Source organism: Eptesicus fuscus, chromosome 4 (genome assembly GCF_027574615.1).
Source record: "Eptesicus fuscus isolate TK198812 chromosome 4, DD_ASM_mEF_20220401, whole genome shotgun sequence".
In the NCBI taxonomy this organism is placed as follows: Eukaryota; Metazoa; Chordata; class Mammalia; order Chiroptera; family Vespertilionidae; genus Eptesicus; species Eptesicus fuscus.
In genome coordinates, this window is record NC_072476.1 from 25896909 (window position 1) to 25912235 (window position 15327).

General features: G+C 41.7%; 1 protein-coding gene across 4 annotated transcripts in view; it reads left to right on the forward strand.

The window, feature by feature from the left end:
- Positions 1–15327, forward strand: part of RABGEF1 (RAB guanine nucleotide exchange factor 1) — an 86232-nt gene that overhangs the window by 34808 nt on the left and 36097 nt on the right. Inside the window, exon 1 of one of the 4 annotated variants that reach the window (XM_054714813.1) lies at positions 13672–13730. The exons of the other annotated variants lie outside the window; for them this stretch is intronic. The gene's annotated coding sequence lies outside the window, so the exon portion shown is untranslated. Of the gene's footprint in view, positions 1–13671; positions 13731–15327 lie in introns of those variants that run through there. 4 annotated transcript variants of the gene reach the window in all.

Below are 15327 nucleotides of genomic sequence, written 5' to 3' on the forward strand. Positions count from 1 at the left end.
TCTGGGTGTTCTGAGTGCTGGGGGTGGGTGCCTGTGAGATGACAGTGAGAGGGCGGAGTGGTGATGCCCTGTTCCTGCGGAGGCCAGTGCAGCGACAAGATCACCTCCGAGGGGCTAATGCAGGTGCTGAGGCGGGAGCAGGTGTGAACAGACACACCTGGTGGGCGCGGGCGGCCCTCGCTGAGGTGCCTTTGGTCAGCGTTCAAGATCGGGAACCCAGAGGAGGTGAGGAGTTCCGTCCTCTCAGTGAAACGGTGGGATAGTCGGGGCAACTGCAGAGGAGGAATGAGCACTTTGGGTGCCGGCACCCATGAGCGAAGGCTGCCCTGACTGAGCCTCGCTCGCTTGGGGCCTAGCGCACTCCTGCTGGGCAGCGGGTGACAGGACGTGCTTTTCCGAGTTAATGAGAGAAAACATTGATTCTCCCGCTGCCCACGAAGGTGGAAAGTGCAGTGGGGAGACATGCGGGGAGTGAGCGAGGTTCCCTGTCTGGGGATTCCAAATCCGCCGTTGGTTCCTTTCACCGCTGACTAAAGATATACAGGGTGTGCCCCCAAAATGTATACACACTTTGGATACCTACTAATTCCAGTGGGTGTAAGCATGAAAAGAAAGAAACAACAATGGAGCTGTCATCTGTTAAAAGTGCGGGCACAAACCGGCAGTCAGACATTCCCCGAGGAGTCCCAGATTGGAGAGGGTGCACCGGGCCTCTAGTATTCTTAGAAGTGGGATTACTGGGTCAAATGGGAGTTCCATTTTTAGTTTTTTGAAGAAACTCCATACTGTTCTCCACAGTGGCTGCACCAGTCTGCATTCCTACCAGCAGTGTATGAGGTTCCTTTTTCTCCACATCCTTGCCAGCACTTGTCATTTGTTGATTTGTTGATGATAGCCATTCTGACAGATGTGAGATGGTATCTCATTGTCATTTTGATTTGCATCTCTGGGATGATTAGTGACTTTGAGCATCTATAATAATAGTGTAATATGCTAATTAGACCAGACCTCCTTCCGGACAACCTTCTGGACGAAGCCGGGGTTGTGAGGGAAGCCTGGGTCCCAGGTACCTGTCAGTGGCCAGAGGGAAGCCCAGGTCTCAGGTACCTGTTAGTGGCCAGAGGGAAGCCCAGGTCTCAGGTGCCAGAGGGAAGCTGGTGCTAGCAGCCAGGGGAAGGAAGGCCTTCTCTTGCATGAATTTCGTGCATCGGGCCTCTAGTTTTTTCATATGTCTCTTGGCCTTCTGTATGTCCACTTTTGAAAAGTGTCTATTTAGGTCCTTTGCCCATTTTTTGATTGGATTATTTATCTTCCTTTTGTTTATGAGTTCTCTTATGTCTTTCATACTAGACAGTAAGCACCATGGAGGTTTAAACTGCTTTACTTATACTAGAATTTGATTCCAAGTGCCTCTCATATAGTGTAAATCAGTATATAAATATTTGTTGAATAGATGAGTGACAAGTAGGGAAAGTACTACAAGAATATAATGACTGTCTCTGGGTGGTGTTTTTATTTTCTTTCTACTTTATTATCTACTTGTCCATATAGCTCCGGTTTTTCTTTTTTCTTTTTTTAAATATATTTTTATTGACTTCAGAGAGGAAGCGAGAGGGAGAGAGAGATAGAAACATCAATGATGAGAGAGAATCATTGATGGGCTACCTCTCCTGCACGCCTCCTTCTGGGATTGAGCCCGCAACCCAAGCATGTGCCCTTGACTGGAATCAAACCCGGTACCCTATAGTCTGCAGGCCGACGCTTTATCCACTGAGCCAAACCATCTATGGCTAGCTCTGGTTTTTCAAAGGATAAACATCTATATGTATATATAAGTGACCGGCCAACCGGCCAGTAGGTATGATGCACACTGACCACCAGGGGGAAGACGCTCAATGCAGGAGCTGCCAAGTGACAGCAACTTTGCAGAGTGCCCTCTTGCACTCTGGGACCCCTTGGGGGTTGTCGGACTACTGGTTTCGGCCTGATCCCCGCAGGCCAGGCCGAGGGACCCCACCTACCAGAGGGACTCCACTCACTCCACAGACACCATTTGAGCCCCGGCATCACCCCAGGTGCGGCTGGCTGGGGAGGGACCGCGGGAATTTGGCTCCTGGGAGTGTCTGGCCCATCTCACCCAGTCCCGCCCCGCCGGCCACCTTCTAATTATTTCCTTTCAATATGCACAAATCTGTGCACCAGGCCTATAGTTTTTTATTATAATTGGAAAGAAGCAAATTTAAGGAAAAAAAGTTTTATTTCTTAACTGAGGTCAAAGGATAGTTATCATTTTGGTAGAGTTGATTTGATGTTTCCTGTAAATCCCAGGTGAGTTGCTTAGAGGAGTGATCTGTGACAACATGACATTGAACCCAAGAATAAGGAAAGCAGGACTCTCACAAGGAAGATAGTGAGAAGCTACTCAAATCCACATGATGGTATCTTCCCCCGCCCTCCCCCCCTTTTTTTTTTTTTTTTAATGAGGTGAAGAATCTGGTTTGCATGCAGAGCTGTAAAGAAGAACACACACAGCTCTAGGCTTTGTATTCCTCTGGCTCTTTTTGGTGTACTCCAGCCCACATTAAATCCTAGCCCTGGCGCAGAATTTACAGGAATTTCAACTATCTCAAATAGTTTTTTACTCTGCCCTCCTTAATGTGAGTGGGCCAATTGAATGATGCATTCTTAATGCCCAGGTTGCTCAATAAAAGCCTTGAAGTGTAGTGCTCAAACGGGAACTGGGTGTGTCTCTTCTAATTTTTCTCCTGGCTGCAGTGGTGACAGTATCTTGCCTCTGGAAGGTCTTTTCTGCCTAGGACAGTGGTCGGCAAACTGCGGCTCTCGAGCCACGTGCGGCTTTTTGGCCCCTTGAGTGTGGCTCTTCCACAAAATACCACGTGCGGGCGCACACGTACAGTGTGATTGAAACTTCGTGGCCCATGCGCAGAAGTCGGTTTTCGGCTCTCAAAAGAAATTTCAATCGTTGTACTGTTGATATTTGGCTCTGTTGACAAATGAGTTTGCCGACCACTGGCCTAGGAAAAACAGAATTGAGTCTCAACATTGATCTCCCTAACTGAAAAGCAAACACTATGTAGCTCTGGTGCCTACTCTGTATATGTGGACTGTGCCTGCTTTGCCCACTGAAACAGAGCTGTCATTACCACTACATATCCTTTCAAATCATAACATGCACTTTTGGTGGTTCACTTGCTTGCTTTGTTTTCCATACTGAGAAACAGAAATGATCTTAAGATATATTTAACTGTCGATACACATTGGTTCAATCATAGGTGTTTATTTTTTAAATTTTATTGGAATTTTTAAAAACTTTAATTTGAGCCTGGCTGGCATGGCTCAGCGGTTGAGCATCAACCTATGAACCAGGAGGTCACAGGTTCAATTCCATTCAGGGCACATGCCTGGGTTGAGGGCTCTATCCTCAGTGTGGAGTGTGCAGGAGGCAGCCTATGAATGATTCCCTCTCATCATTGATGTTTCTATCTCTCCCTCTCCCTTCCTCTCTGAAATCAATAAAAAATATTTAAAAAACAAACAAACAAACAAAAAAACCCCTTTAATTTGAAATTACAGATGAACAGGAAGTTGCAAAGGAAGTACAGAGAGGTACTGTGTACTCTTCATCCAGTTTCCCCTCAATGGTTACATCACACATAACTATTGTGCAATATCAAAACCAAGTGTGTGTGTATAGTTTTGTCATTTTATCACATGTCTAGATTCCTGTAACCACCACCATAGTCCAGTCCAGAACCATTCTATTACCAGTAAGGCCTCCCTCATGCCACACCTTCATAATCACAACCTGTGTCAGTAGTCTCCAAGACTTTCTCAGGTTTGTTAATTTGCTAGAAGTACTCCCGGCTATTTTTATTACAGTGAAATGATACAAAAAAATGATCAATAAAGGAAAATGGTAGAATTAACAGAGTTTGGAGGATACCAGGTATGAACTTCTAGGAGGAGTCTTCTCTCAGTGGAGCTGTACAGGGTACATTTAATTCTCCAGCAACAAACTGTAGCAACACGTGTGATGTGTTTCTGTTAGGGAACCTGACTTAAACTAGGATTCCAGGTTTTTTATTGGAGACTGGCCACATAGGCGTAAGTGCCTTCATGATTGATTACAAAGTTATAGCGTAAGTGCCTTCATGCTATAACTTTGGGCCCCAGAAGGAAAGCAGGTGTTCTCCATACATCACACTGTTTGCATAAACTGGTCTAGACAAGTTGGCACAGTGTGGTTCAAGGCTCAAAGCATAAAACACCCTTATCAGTTACATAAGGGCACTCTTAATACCTCAGTGTCTAGGATCCGGCCAAGGGCCAATCACACAAGCATGCCCTTCTGAGAATGTACATGATTTGAGCAACTCAGGCCTGCTTAGCTACTTCTTTCCTGCACACCTTTCCTTACCCTCCCTTGTTAGAAACAGATCGGATATGGAGAAACTGTGCTGGGCCTAAGGTGGAGGTGAGAGTTGGGTAGGTTGGGGTAGCTACTACTTTAGATAGAGTGGCCAGGGAAGGCCTTTCTGAAAGTGTGACGTGAAAGCTGAGACCTAAATGATGAGAGAGAATCACCATATGAACAGCTAATAGCACAGCATTCTATGCATTAAAACACCTGTGCAAAGGTGACAGCAATGTAAAGGAGGCCTATAACAGTTTTCTGTTGTTGTCATAACAAATTACCACAAACTTATTAGCAGTTTAAAACAACACCCATTTGCTATCTCAAAGTTCTGTGAATCAGAAATCCTGGCCAGCTCAGTTAGATCCTCTGTTAAGGATCTCCGGAGGTCAAAATTAAGGTGTAAGCCAGCCTGGACTTTTATCTGGAGGCTATGGGGAGAATCTGCTTCCAGACATACTCATGTTGGCAGAATTGAATTCCAAGTGATTATAGGACAGAATTCTTCATTTCTTTGCTGGCTGTCAGCCAGAGGTCATTCTCAGCTTCTAGAAGCCACCCACATGCCTGGGCTTATGGTTTCTCCACCTTCAAAGCCAACAGTAGTTCTCTGGCATCCCATTGTGCGCTCCTCTTCTGATTTTTATTTTAAAAACAATTTTATTGGGGTATAATTCACCCATTTAAACGACACAATTCAATAGTAGTCATCACTATGACCAACTGTAGAACATTTTCATCACCTCAAAAAGATTTCCAGACACTTTAACTATTTCCCTTACTCCCATCCTCTCCCCTTCAGTCCTAAGCAACCATTAATCTACTTTCTGTCTTTGTAGATTTCCTGTTCTGGACTTTCATATGAATGGGATCATATGATACATAGTCTTTTGTGACTGGCTTCTTTCACTTAACATCACGTTTTCAAGGTTAATTGTGGCATGTATTGGTTCTTAATTCCTCTTTATGACTGAGTAATAACTACATTGTGTGATATACTGCATTTTGTTTTTCCATTCATCAGCTGATGGACATTTGGGTTGTTTCCACCTTTTGGCTATTATGGATAATGCTGCTATAAACATTCTGTACAACTTTCTGTGTAGATATAAGTCTTTGCTTCACTTGGGTAAATACCTTGAAGTGGAATTGCTGGGTCATATGGTAACTCTGTTCAATGGTTTGAGGAACTGTCAGATGGTTTTCAAAAATGGCTGCACCATTTTACATTCCCACCAGCAGTGAATGGGGTTCTCATTTTTTCACATCTTTGTTAACACTTACTATTATCTGACTTTGTTATCTTACTGGATGTGAAGTGGTAGCTCATGGTTTTGACTTACATTTCCCTGATGATCAGTGAAGTCAAACATGCTTTCTTGTGTGCTTATTGACCATTTGTATATCTTCCTTGAGGAAGTGTCTATTCAGATCTTTTACCCATTAAAAAATCAGGTTATTGCCTTAACTGGTTTGGCTCAGTGGATAGAGCGTTGGCCTGCAGACTGAAGGGTCCTAGGTTCGATTCCGGTCAAGGGCATGTACCTTGGTTGCGGGCACATCCCCAGTATGGGGTGTGCAGGAGGCAGCTGATTGGTGTTTCTCTCTCATCGATGTTTCTAACTCTCTATCCCTCTCCCTTCCTCTTTGTAAAAAATCAATAAAATATATATTTTTTAAAATAAGGTTATTTATCTTTTAAAATTGAGTTATAACAGTTCTTTATATTATATTTCTGTGCATAAGTTCTTTATCAGATATATGACTTGCAAATATTTTTTTCCTATTCTGTGGGTTCTTTTTACTTTTTAAAAAAATTTTTAGCCCTGGCCGGTTTGGCTCAGTGGATAGAGTGTTGGCCTGCGGACTCAGGGGTCCCGGGTTCGATTCCAGTCAAGGGCATGTACCTTGGTTGCGGGCACATCCCGGTCGGGGCTGTGCAGGAGGCAGCTGATTGATGTTTCTCTCTCATCAATGTTTCTGGCTCTCTAGCTCTCTCCCTTCCTCTCTGTAAAAAACAATAAAATATATTTTTAAAAAAACTTTTAAAATTTAATTTATTGGAGTGACATTAATAAAATTATATAGGTATTTCAGGTGTACAATTCTATAATACATCATCGGTATATTGTATTGTGTGTTCACCACCCCAACTTAAGTCTCCTTCCATCACCCGTTATCTTCCCTTTACCCTCTTCTACCTCCCCCCACTTGCCTTTTGCTCTGGTAATCACCAAACTGTTACCTGTCTTCACTTTCTTGATGCGGTCCTTGGAAGCACAGAAGTTTTAGTTCTGATGAAGTACAATTTATTTGACTTTTGTTGCTCTTGTTTTTGGTGTCATATCTAAGTATCCTCTTCTGGGAGTTTTTATAGTTTTAGCTTTTGCATTTAGGCCTTTGATCCATTTTGAGCTAATTTTTGTATAGTGTGTGAGGTTAGGGTCTGACTTAATTCTTTTGCATGTGGCTATTCAATTATCCCAGTGCCATTTGTTGAAAAGATTTTTTCTTTTTCATTGAATAGTCTTGGCACCCTTGTGGTGACTATAAATAGGTGGGTTTATTTCTTCTCTCATAATTCTATTTTATTGATTCATATGTCTCTTCTTATACTAATACCACACTGCTTTGATTATCATGGCTTTGTGGTAAGTTTTGAAGTTGGGGAAGTGTAAGTCCTTCTACATTCTTTTTCAAGATTCTTTTGCTTATTCTTGGTTCCTGTCCTCTTTTGCATTTAGAGTTCATGTGCTTATATTGTGCCCACATGGATAACCCAGGGTAATCTTTATGTTTTTAAAAAATATTTTTTATTGATTTCAGAGAGGAAGGTAGATGGAGAGAAAGATAGAAACATCAATGATGAGAGAGAATCATCTATTGGCTGCCTCCCGCACTTCTCCGACTGGAGGTCAAACCCGGGACCCCTTAGTCCGAAGGCCGATGCTCTATCAAGGAGCCAAACCAGCCAGGGTTAATCTCCCTATTTTAAAGTCAGCTGATTAGTAAACATAATTATCCATAATTATCTGCAGTCTTTTTTTTTTTTTTTGCCATGTAAGGTAACATAATCACAGGTGAAATATCAGAGAGCAAAGGTCATGGGGCACAAAGCCTGTGGGACTGAGATTTGTGAAAAGGTTGAGAAGAGTAGGAGCAGAAGTTGGACAGAGAGATATAAATGAAAGTTGTAGAAATATTAATTTGTCTGAAGTCACATTTCTAATAAGTGGCAGAACTGAGATTTGAATGCAGATATGACTAATCATTATGATCTTATGACCAAACCAAATTGGTCTTTATAGACTCATAGCAACTATTATTGTTTTTATCTTAATACCTATTGAGCTCTTAGTATATGCTAAGCAGACTTCATAGAAATCATGTTATATTTTTCTAGCTCTAGAATAGTACCTGGACAAGTCTTTGGGTACAGATAAATAGACTGTATTGGAACAAGTGTAAGAAAAAAAGAAAAGAACAGTGGGGGAATCAGGATTGTGTCTCAGAATCTGAGGGTAGGCAGGCAGCTGAACCTTAAGAATGGACTGAAACTGAGAAATGGAAACCTTTCAGGACCTAGAGAGTATTTTTCTTCTGCTACTTTTCTCTGCTTCTTGGTGTGTATCTATTTCACTCTGCAGACCTGTTATCCTGTTACTCAGGTCACCTGATGGAAATGGTCATGCCACACTTACTCAATCATTCAAGAGAACAGCCCAGATTAGTCTCATTTCCAAAACTTCTGTTTGGGTCACATGTCCATCTCTGATTCAGTCAACTGTGGCCCTGAAGTGGCAGGTATACAAACATGGCTGCTGGCAGCCTACCCTTGTGGATTGGGGTAACAGTTCCTCAAGAAAAGGAAGGTCGATGGCACATGTGTTAATTTTAGCATTGCCCGCGGACTGAAGGGTCCCAGGTTTGATTCTGGTCAAGGGCACGTACCTTGGGTGCATGCAGGAGGCAACCAATTGATGTGTCTCTCTCATATCAGTGTTTCTCTCTGTCTCTCCCTCTCCCTTCCACTCTCTCTAAAAATCAGTGGGAAAATATCCTCAGGTGAGGATTTTTAAAAAAACCTCATTTTTTTATTTTTATTTTTGTTTTGTAACACAGACCTGTGCTATAGTATTTGTAGTATAAAAATTAAAAAACTTACTGAATTGATATAAGGAAAAATGGATATTTCATTTTGTCCATTCCTCTTGGAATTGAAGAAAGGGACCACAGGATGATAATGGTGAAAGATTAGCTTAGGCTCTCAAAATAGTTTGATGGAATTTGGGATTAGTATACGTATAGGCTCTAGTGATGTCCCTGCCACTTAATACCTTTTTAAAAATATATATATTTCTTTATTGATTTCAGAGAGGAAGGGAGAGGAAGAGAGAGACAGAAACACCAATGATGAGGGAGTCATTGATTGGTTACCTCCTGCATGCCTCACACTGGGGATCGAGTCCACAACCCGGGCATGTGCCCTGACCGGAATCAAATCGTAGCCTTCTGGTCCATAGGTCGATGCTCAACCACTGAGCCACACCGGCCAGGCACTACCTTTTTGATTGAATAGATCATAAACTTCACAGTCTTGGTGTCTTCATCTTTATTGTAAAAGGAAAGAACCTAGGGAACAAAAAGTCTTTAAAGTTTCTTTTATTTAACATTCTAGATTCTGGGTAGATTTAGTTCTTCCTCTCTACCTCAACCTCATCTACTAAATAAGTATGTTAAATCTAAATGCTGTCCTTGGAGGGCTTTAATTTTGTAGAGACAGTAAAGAGTTTTTATAAACTTGCAAGTCTCTCTGCCATGTCTCATTAGTTAATTTTTACAGATCCCACCTGCAAAGTGTGTTGCCACTACTCCCCTTTCCATTCCCACTGCATTGCCTTCTTATTATAGTTGTCTGTTGAACACTATCCGTCTCCTGTTCTTTTCCCCCAATCCAACCTAGAAATTGCCTCTCAAATTTATTTTTATTTTTTTTAATCCTCACCCGAGGACATTTTTTCCATTGATTTTCAGAGATGGTGGAGGTGGGGGGGGGGGGGGGAGAGAGAGAGAGAGAGAGAGAGAGAGAGAGAGAGAGAGAGAGAGAGAGAGAGAGAAACATCAGCATAAAAGAGAGACATTGATTGGTTGCCTCCTGTATGTCCCCCAACTGGGGCCCAGGATTGTGCCCGAAACCAAAGTGTGTGCTCTTGACTGGAATTAAACTCGAGACCCTTCACTTCGCAGGCTGATGTTTTAATCATTGAGCAAACAGGGTGGGGCTCAAGTTTTTATTTTTAATCATACAGTAAAATTGAATTTTTGGGGAGTGTATAGTTTTTATTGTTGACAGTATTACAGATGTCTCCAATTTTCTCCCTTTTTGCCCTCCTTCATCAACCCCTACCCTACCCCAGACCTTTTCTATTTTATTGTCTGTGTCCATGGATTATGCATATCCTGTATAATAAAAGCCCAATATGCTAAGTGTCCGACTGTTCGACCAGTCACTATGATACACACTGACCACCAGGGGGCAGACGCTCAACACAGGAGCTGTCCCCAGGTGGTCAGTGAGCTCCCACAGAGGAACTGCCGCTCAGCCAGAAGCCAGGCTCACGGCTGGCGAATGCAGCAGCCGTGGCGGGAGCCTCTCCCGCCTTTGTGACAGCATTAAGGAGCAGCAAGCCGAGTGGTAAGGAGCAGCCAGCAGGCGGGTGATAAGGCGTGAGGGGTCCTAGACTGTGAGAGGGCGCAGGCCTGGCTAAGGAACCACCCTCACCCCCCCCCCTGAGTGCACGAATTTTGTGCACTGTGCCTCTAATTGTAAACAATGGTGCTATGAACATAAGGGTGCATATATTCTTTCTTATTGGTATTTAGGGTTTTTTAGGATATAGTCCCAGAAGTGGGATTGCTGGGTTGTGCTATTTTTTTTTTTTTTTGATAGATACCCTCCCCCTAATTCTAATTCCTAACAAACACTGATCATACAATATGTAAACTTTTAAAACTGGCTTCATTCACTCATCATTAAGCCTTTGAGATTCATACAATTTTTGGCTTTGTCAGTACTGCTCCTCTCACCCCCCCTCCTCCTTTTTTTTTTTTGCTGAGAAGCAGCCATTACATGGATGTAGCACAGTTTATCCATTCACTGATTGAAGGATATTTTGGTTGTCTCCTTTTTTTAATGGTCCTGAGTAATGCTACTAGAAATATTTGTGTATGGATTTTTGAGTGAACATCAATTTTATTTCTCTGGAGGAAATAACCAGAAGTGGGATTGCTGGGTTGTATGGTAAGAATATGTTTAACTTTTTTTTTTTAAACTATCAAGCTGCTTTTCATGGTGGCTATACTATTTGCATTCCAGCTAGGAATGTATGAGTGTTGAGTTGCTCTGCATCCTTGCTACCGCAGGTATTGTTGGTATTTTTAATTTCAGCCATTCTAATAAATGTGTAGTGATATCTCGTGGTGGTTTTAATTTACATTTCTCTAATAGATGATGACGTTGAACAACTTTTTTCTCTAATGGATGATGATGTTGAACAACATGTGCTCATTTGCCATGTTGTTAAGAACTGCGAAGGACCTGAGTTTTTACTCTACTTATAAGTAACAAGTGAGCCTGCCACAGTTTAATGCATGCTGGCAGAAGACTTAAGATCCTGAGTCAGAGACAAAGTACTTTACTGTTCAAAGGGCATTTATAAAACAATCTTCATCTTCACCATGGGCTACCTTTACTCCCAAGTCGCTTAGGGGCGATGTCACAGCTGAGGAATCCAAACTTAACCCAAATCTTTTACGACAGGCAGCAAACAGACCTGCCTGACCTTTGACCTGGAGGGAAACATTGTATCTATTTTACTGGACAGTACACAAACTTGTCCTCTGCTGGGGTGGGAGTGGGGGAGATAATTATGTTTCTTTGAAGAATGTTAAGATATTCAAGGATGCTTGCAAAGACCTCTTGGACGAAACTGTGAGAATTGTCTTCCAGCATGTATGTTTTCTTTAGATCACTCTCTTTCAAGTCTTTTGCCCATTTTGTAATTGGTTGGTTTTTCTTACGGTTGATTTTTGAGCATTTTAAAATATAATCTAGATACAGGTCCTTTGTTAAATTTGTGATTGCATGTATTTTCTCCCAGTCTGTAGTTTGTCTTTTCCTTTTCTTTTTCTTTTTTTTAAAATATATTTTATTGATTTTTTACAGAGAGGAAAGGAGAGAGAGAGTCAGAAACATCGATGAGAGAGAAACATCAATCAGCCGCCTCCTGCACACCCCTACCAGGGATGTGCTCACAACCAAGGTACACTCCCTTGACCGGAATTGAACTGGGACCTTTCAAGTCCGCAGGCCAACGCTCTATCCACTGAGCCAAACCGGCTTCGGCTTTTCCTTTTCTTAATAGTGTCATTTGCAGAGCATAATTTTTTAGTTTTGTTGTCCAGTTCGGGCTGCAAGTTCTAACCCACCCTCTGTGTTTCCAATGTCGGTTCATTTTTCAAAGCCTTTACAGTACTATTTTGATCTGTTTCATGTATGTGCCAGTTTGAAACTTGTGCAGTGTCTCTGTTAGTTTGAATTTTAGTCTTTTGTCCTGAATAGCATCAGATCCATTATACACAGCTAGGAGTGGATGAGCCCAGAAGTTCACAAACAACATTTTCAGGTTGTTTTCTTGAGTTCTTGTCAGTGTGTTCTCCTATATGTTTTTTGTTTCCTAGGTTCTCATCTTTTCTGGCCAGAAAACAGTGGAGTTAGTTATCCTACTCTGTCATATACACTGTACTTCCATGACTGTCTCACATTTGGGGCCAAGAAATGGGAGGATAGAGAGGGGGGAAAATTGATAATTCCCCTTCCTCAGAGTTTGATTTCTGCAATCTGTCTTTTCAGGCATTGCTGTATGTGGTTGCTTGGGTGCTGTGTCTCAGGAGAAGAGATTAAAAACAATAAAATAGAGAGATTTTTCATATTTCCTCTGTGTTAGAAGTTCCCTTTCTCCTTCCCTTCAGTCCGAACTAGAGGATCTATCTCTGTGCCTTGGTGTGCGTTTCTGGGTTGGCTCAGTGATACTGGAGGGAAAAATGATAAACTTACCCAGGGTTTGGTGATATATTGAATTCTGGTCTTCTTCCCCAATTCTCCTCCTCCCTTTTGCTATTGAGAATCCCCAAAGTAGTGCTCAATGTATATCATACATATTTTATAGCTGGACTAAGACTTCACATGGCCCTTGATGTCTGTTGCTTTTTCTTGTTTTTATTTTTATGCTTGACTTCCTTCTAAGGGTCACCCCTGTGCTTGCATACCTTAATGCTCAGTCCAAGATTGTTGTTTGTTCAGACAAAGAATTTGTCGCAAACACTGCTAGCCAGTAAGGCTTCCTTCCACTCTGGCCAACAGAGCCTGTGCATACACACAGGAAACAGAGAGAGGCCAGCAGAAAGAGCTGGTGGCCTGCAGTGTAAATGTACTCCTTGGCTAACACATTGACTCATCAGCATAAAGGAAGTTTTGTCCATTTTTATAGTTGATTTTGGGGGAGGAGAATTTATTGTCCACCTCACTTTATAAAAGAGAACTTCATCTCTCAAGTTTTAATGTCTTAAAATAGAGATCTCATCATGATTTCCCCTTTTCTGGAACTTTCAGTGGTGGTTCAATCAGACTGTATAGTCTGAAGTTTTTAAAAGCCGTCATATTTGAATTCACACTTACCTTCTTCGGTTAACCTCCTATTTCTACTACATCATTTTCTTTCCTATTTCTAAGCTTTTTGTAAAAGATGTTCTTCCTGTATAGAATGTTCTTCCACTTTTGTATCATTCCTCCAAGACCCTCTAAGGTTCAACTCAAAACTCTTTAAGGCCTACACCTCCATCCCCTGGCCTAAGTGTTCTCTTCATGCTCCTTAATTCAGAATTACCTTGTCTTTTTCTTTCCCATAGTTTCATAGCACTATATCTTTCTGCATTGCTCAGTATGCCTTTTGTGGGATTTTTTTGTTCTGTTTTGTTTTTTTGTTATGAACTTTCTGAGGGAAAGGACATGTTCTATCAGTTGTATTAACAATGGTATCTAGCCTGTTCTGTGCACACAGTTGGCACTTAGTAAATTATGGTAGGATCCACAAGATACAGGACTTACTTTTTTCTAGACATGTGAGCTTCTTGAATACATGCTGTGGAGTGCCACTTTTCCCTGTGCTTGTTTGGCAGTTAGTTTATGGGCAGAAGAATGAAGACCATTTTATTCTGTGAATTTAAATGGAAATTGGTGAGTAGCAATTTATAATACTATCCTGGTGCTATGAGCAAATAAGACACGGTATAATAGAAGAAAACAGACGTAGGGACTTGTTAAGGTATTATTTCAAATTTTAACTCTAACATGTGTGACATTAGACAGGACCACCCCAACCCCCTTTTCAGAGCTCTCGGGTGGTTCTTCCTCACTCCCTTAACAACTATAACGTGGTAGCAGCAAAAATAAAATAGAGATTGGTAAATGAATCAACCTAGCAGGATTAGTAAGGTCTAGTTGATTGCCAGAGATGAAGACTACCTTACCAAATAAGGAATCTTGTTAGATAATAGCTTTGCAGAAAATTCAAATTATTTTGCTGATAGTCTATAAAGGAAAGTCATAGCTAAAAATTTTTTCTGGCTTCCTAATCAATTTATGACACATATTTAAATTGGTTTCTCCTTCTGACTTTATATCTTACATAAGTCCTCAAATTTGTATCAGATCTTGCCCAGTTGGTGTGGCTCAGTGGTTGTCGAACTATGAGCGAGTAGGTCATGGTTCAATTCCCAATCAGGGCACATGCCCAGGTTGTGGGCTCCATCCACATTGGGTGGGGGTGGGGGTGGTGCAGGATGCACCCGATCAATGATTCTCTCTCATCATTGATGTTTCCATCTCTCCCTTCCACTCTGAAATCAATAAAGATATATTAAAGAAAAATAATTTGCATCAAATCTTAGAGGAAAACGTATTCACTGTCCAAATGAAGGCTGAATAGAGAGCAGCCCTATCTCCATATGCAATTCAAAACACATATTGAGCACCTTAGCACCATGCTGTGTTCTGTTGGGAATATAAAGCAGCTCCTCAAGATGCTTCTAGACGAAGTGAGAGGAAGTCAAACATGCGATTTAAAAAAAATATATATATTTTATTGATTTTTTTACAGAGAGGAAGGGAGAGGGATAGAGAGTTAGAAACATCGATGGAAGAGAAACATCGATTCAGTTGCCTCCTGCACACACCCCCCCCCCCCCCCCCCGCCCCGGGGATGTGCCCGCAACCAAGGTACATGCCCTTGACTGGAATCGAACCTGGGACCTTTCAGTCCACAGGCTGACGCTCTATCCACTGAGCCAAACCAGTTAGGGTGATTTTTTTTCTAATCCTCACCCAAAGATACGTTTTTATTGAATTTTTTATTTTATTTTTTTTAGAGAGAGAGAGAAACAGCAATGTGAGAGAGAAGGATCAATCAGTTGCTTCCCATTTGTTCTCTGACCAGAGATCAAACCTCCAACTTTTTGTTTATGGGATGATGCTCCAACCAAGTCATCCAGGCAGGGCGGAAATGATCCTTTATGATGAAGTAGAATGGACTTAACTGGTTCCTAAATAAGTAATGTTTCAAGAATGGAGGTTCAAAGTTAATTCTGAGTGGAAGGAAGCTCATGGGAAGTTTCATTGAAGGGACGACCCTTAAAATGAGCTTTCAGTAGTGAATCATCTTTGAAAAAGCAGAAGAAAAGTATAGGAAAGAATTCTAAGCTGAGGCACAAACATGCATGGTTTGTTTAGGAGATGGTCATGTGAACATTACTGTGCTCAGGGATGTGAGTTGAGT